At 52.9% G+C, this 5154-nt stretch overlaps 1 long non-coding RNA gene across 1 annotated transcript in view; it reads left to right on the top strand.

Moving 5' to 3' along the window:
• The first annotated feature begins 814 nt into the window (after positions 1 to 814).
• The window catches only part of LOC140716699 (uncharacterized), a 134834-nt gene continuing 130494 nt past the window's right edge, over positions 815 to 5154 (top strand). Inside the window, exon 1 of the long non-coding RNA XR_012096355.1 lies at positions 815 to 1024. This is a non-coding gene — a long non-coding RNA (uncharacterized lncRNA). The remainder of the gene's footprint in view (positions 1025 to 5154) is intronic.

Raw genomic sequence — 5154 nt, 5'->3', positions numbered from 1 at the left:
GAAGGAATCTGACAGGAGAGGAGAGTGGACCGTGGGAGAAAGGGAAGGAGGAGAGACACCAGGGGGAGGTGATGGGTAGGGAAGGTAAAGGGCTGGAGAGGAAGGAATCTGACAGGAGAGGATAGTGGACCGTGGGAGAAAGGGAAGGAGGAGGGACACTAGGGGGAGGTGATGGGTAGGGAAGGTAAAGGGCTGGAGAGGAAGGAATCTGACAGGAGAGGAGAGTGGACCGTGGGAGAAAGGGAAGGAGGAGGGACACCAGGGGGAGGTGACGGGTGGGAAAGGTAAAAGGCTGGAGAGGAAGGAATCTGACAGGAGAGGAGAGTGGACCGTGGGAGAAAGGGAAGGAGGAGGGACACCAGGGGGAGGTGACGGGTGGGAGAGGTAAAGGGCTGGAGAGGAAGGAATCTGACAGGAGAGGAGAGTGGACCGTGGGAGAAAGGGAAGGAGGAGGGACTCCAGGGGGAGGTGATGGGTGGGAAAGGTAAAGGGCTGGAGTGGAAGGAATCTGACAGGAGAGGAGAGTGGACCGTGGGAGAAAGGGAAGGAGGAGGGACACCAGGGGGAGGTGACGGGTGGGAAAGGTAAAAGGCTGGAGAGGAAGGAATCTGACAGGAGAGGAGAGTGGACCGTGGGAGAAAGGGAAGGAGGAGGGACACCAGGGGGAGGTGACGGGTGGGAGAGGTAAAGGGCTGGAGAGGAAGGAATGTGTGTGTGTGTGTGTGTGTGTGTGTGTGTGTGTGTGTGTGTGTGTGTGTGTGTGTGTGTGTGTGTGTGTGTGTGTGTGTGTGTGTGTGTGTGTGTGTGTGTGTGTGTGTGTGTTTGTGTTGCTCTGGATTTCCAGCATCTGCAGAATCTCTTGTGTTTATGGTTCATTCGCCTTGTCCTCTCAGGTTGACATCCGACAGTGCCACTACCTGGTGGACCTGGACACTGAATCGGAGACTCCGCGGGAGCCAAGGTATTCTGCGAATAAAGACGAATGGGTGGTCGTGGCCTACAAACCGTTTCTGGATGCCAAGAGGTGAGCTTGCTTCCCGTCACTCAGCTGAGAGTTTTTGCCGGGCGCTGCCTGGAACATTCACGACCATGTTATCAGTCCAGATAAACTCCTGGATTGCTTCGATGCCGTGTGCAGGGACGAGTTTTTAGAGGTGTGATGCGCGTTTTGGGCTAATTTTGTGTTTGATTGCGTTTGATCTCAGTGGGCTGGGAGGTCTTGGACATACTCTGCGTGTATTTTTAATAATTATCGATATGTGCTTGCGTGTGGCTGATTGGTAGGAGGGCGGGAGTGGGAATAACCGGATCCTTCTCCGGCGGGCTGCCAGTGACCAGCGGTGTTCCGCAGGGGTCGGTGTTGGGACCACTTCTTTTTATGCTGGATGTCAATGATTTAGACGATGGGGTAGATGGCTTCGTTGCCAAGTTTGCAGGTGTTACGAAGATTAGCACGTAGCACTGAGTAGCAGAAGGACTTAGACAAACTAACGGAATGAGCAAGAGAGTGGAAAATGAAACACGGTGTTGGAAAATACATGGCCATATGCGCTTTGGTAGTAGAAACAAATACACCCTATCCTCGTTATACCTTCCTCGTAGTCGACGCATAAGGTGAAATCGCATAACGTGAATAATTATTTAAATGGAGAAGGTAGGGATGCGTTCCAAAGGGCTTTCCGGATATGTTTTATCAGTAATTTATTCACATTTTCGTACCAATACGACACAAAAGCAGTACCACAAGGCAACACTCGTATTGTATTTTATCAATTCAAGGTAATGTTCAATGTGATAAATCATAGGAAGTTAACATCCTGGGGTGTACAGTACTCACCAACAGTGGCAGGTGTGTGTTCGCTCTGGGAGATGAGCGGTTGTTGTGGTGTCGGGCAGCTTTACACGGATAAGGTGGATGGTTGTGGGTCGTCAGGATCATATCAAGCACGGCAAGGGGCGAAGGAAGACTCACAGAACTCTCAGAACTGCCGGCAGCAGGAGATGACACCGGTTTGAAGAAAGTGGTGAGGGTTGTTTGCTTGGCAACATTTTGTTTCTCAGCATAAATTTGCTTGTAGGGAAGAAGGGTTGATGGCAGGGAACGACTGAAATGCTGACTCCGTTCTAAACTTGGGTCCGTGTCCATCGCCATTTGTGCCAAGTGTTCCGACTTCCACCATTCCCTCACCGTTGGTAAACTCCCGGGATTTTCAAAATCGTCTGTTGCTTGCAGCATCCGAGAGATAGTTCGCCGTAAAAAAAAAATACGCCTTGAATGTGGATCGCACCTTGGTCGAGTGGCTGAATCAGCGATGTTGTGTTAGGCGGCAGGAAACGCACTGTTATGTTAGGATGAATGCTGTCCAGATGTTTAGGATGGGCTGGCGCATTGTCAAGCAACAAAAGAACTTTAAAGGCAAGATTCTGTTCCCGGCAGTAGCATCCCAGAGCTGTGTTACCTTCACCTGACCCCACCCTTTTCATAACTTCTAACTTTTTTTCAAGTGTTCAAATGGCCTGACATTAGTAGCTTAGGAGGCATAGTTAAATATTTCAAGCACAAAATCACTGCACCGTAGGTAAAACCAACAAAAGTTAAAGAGAGCAAGATCGCACATCCACACGTTGCCGAAACCAACGCGAGACTGGCAGGAGTGAGGCTGTGAGGCGCACGCGCCTGACTTGTACTGGCGGGAAAGCGCTGCTCCTCGTCCCAATAGTGAGACAGTGAGACGCGCGCGTCTGACTTGTATTGGCGGGAAAGCGTTGCTTCTCGTCCCAATAGTGAGACAGTGAGACGCGCGCGCCTGACTTGTATTGGCGGGAAAGCGCTGCTTCTCGTCCCAATAGTGAGACAGTGAGACGCGCGCGCCTGACTTGTACTGGCGGGAAAGCGCTGCTTCTCGTCCCAATAGTGAGACAGTGAGACGCGCGCGCCTGACTTGTACTGGCGGGAAAGCGCTGCTTCTCGTCCCAAAAGTGAGACAGTGAGACGCGCGCGCCTGACTTGTACTGGCGGGAAAGCGCTGCTTCTCGTCCCAAAAGTGAGACAGTGAGACGCGCGCGCCTGACTTGTACTGGCGGGAAAGCGGTGCTCCTCGCATAACTGTGAGTTTTGGACGCATAGAAGGAGACGTTGGTAGAAACAGGTTCTTCGCGTAACTGTGAAGCCGCATTGTCTGAAGACACATATAATGAGTGTGCAGGCTATTTTCTAAACGGGCAGGAAATCTTCGGGAGTCCAAGAGGTTAACTTTTGCAGGTTGAGTCAGTTCGGTGCTGCGGAAGGCAAATGTCATGTTAGCATTCATTTCAAGAGGTCTAGAATACAGGAGCAGGGATGTGATGCTGAGGCTTTATAAGGCCCTGGAGAGATCTCGCCTTGAGTATTGTGAACAGATTTGGGCCCCTTGTCTAAGAAAATATGTGCTGCCATTGGAAAGGGTCCAGAGGAGGTTCACAAGGATGATTCCGGAATGAAAGGGAACGTTTGATGGCTCTGGGAAGTTGCGGAATCTGCAGAAGTTGTTACCACGGGCAGCTGGGGAGGCCGGGTTGCTGCGTGTACTTAAGGCAGAGATCGAGAGGTTCTTGATCGGACACGGCGGAGCAGACTCGATGAGCCACGCGGTCTGATTCTGCTCTTGCGTGTCGCGGGAACTGGGCCTCAAAGCCGTGGTGTCGGAGCGGGTCGGCAGGTGATACCGTTGGCGGGGTCGGGGGTGGTTCCTGGGCCTGCGTATTCTGCGTATTTTACTGATGTTCTATACGGGTTTGTTGGCTTGCGTGCGCGAGACCAGGGCATCAAGCGGCGGTGTCGAGGGGCGGGTTGGGGGGAATCGTCGGGACTCTTTCATTCTGCGAATGCACTCTTGTGTTGGTGACGTGTTTCAGCACCCCGGCCCGGAGTAACGCTGTCGCGTTTGTCTGTATTCAGAAGCGGGGTAAATGACAATTAGAGTCTGGATTGAATACGATTGTACGCCAGAGTCTGACGCCGCCCCGGGTTGGGCGTTGGTTAGGCCGGGGTCTGCCCCAGTCCGCTGGGGCATTTCCCCCGGATTTGCCCCCCCCCCCCACCCCACACAGCCCGTCGGAACGCTTCCGAGGAGCCTCCATCTTGGGCTCCCGCACCGGAGGCGCGGCTAGCGCAGTGCTTAACGGTGCCGGCGACCTGGGTTCAATTCCCGCCGCTGACTCTGAGGAGTTTGCACGCTCTCTGCCCGCAACCGGGTGCGTTTCGTCCGGGCCTCACCAACGTAGCGATGTGCTACGCACAGCGCTGAAATAACGACACGCAGTCGGTAAGTCGCTTCGAGACTGGTTTATTCAAACTTCGCGGCGCTGGCATTTAAATCCCTAGCGCCCGCCCTCTCCGGGCGGAAATGACGTCAGAGGTGCATTACCAAAGTCTCCCCCCCCCCACCCCGCGCTGGCTATTTGTGAGCCGGTTCGCCTGCGCAGAAAGTGGGCCGCCACAACCTAAAGATTGTAGCTTCCTAACTAACCTTCCGTGTGGAACCTTGTCAAAGGCCTTACTGAAGTCCATATAGACAACATCCACTGCTTTACCCTCGTCAACTTTCCTCGTAGCCCCTTCAAAAAAAATTCAATAAGATTTGTCAAACATGACCTTCCACGCACAAATCCATGTTGACGGTTCCTAATCAGACCCTGTCTATCCAGATAATTAAATATACCAACTCACTTTGATAATAACTTTTTGCACTTTGAACTTTGTTTGGTATGACCAGGCGCCCTGTCATGGTGATCGACTGCGATGTAGGCACGGCAGAGCTGGACTTGGTCCGGTGTTGGGGGGGTGGGGGGGGGAGTGACAGGAATCTTTGGGGGGTGTAGCTTTGGTTCACAGCCATGTCGGGCTTTAATTTAGACCCAGGGCAGGCTCTGCTGTTCCCCCAGGAGAGAAAGCGACGGAGCAGCGTTGTGATTTTAGATTGGTTGGGGGGAGGGGGGCGCGCTCTGACGGGCTGTCATTCGGTGGGGGCCAGGGCAGCCGTTCGCAGACCGTTTTACAGCTTGGGGCTCCGAAGTTCGGTGCTCAGTCCCGGCATCCTCTGGAAAGAGTCTGTGCGTTCTCCTTTTCTTTCTGTTGCCATCTTTTTATTAATATCAAAATAGTGGATATACATA

Source organism: Hemitrygon akajei, chromosome 26 (genome assembly GCF_048418815.1).
Source record: "Hemitrygon akajei chromosome 26, sHemAka1.3, whole genome shotgun sequence".
Taxonomy (NCBI): domain Eukaryota; kingdom Metazoa; phylum Chordata; class Chondrichthyes; order Myliobatiformes; family Dasyatidae; genus Hemitrygon; species Hemitrygon akajei.
This window is presented reverse-complemented; position numbering and strand designations above follow the sequence as displayed.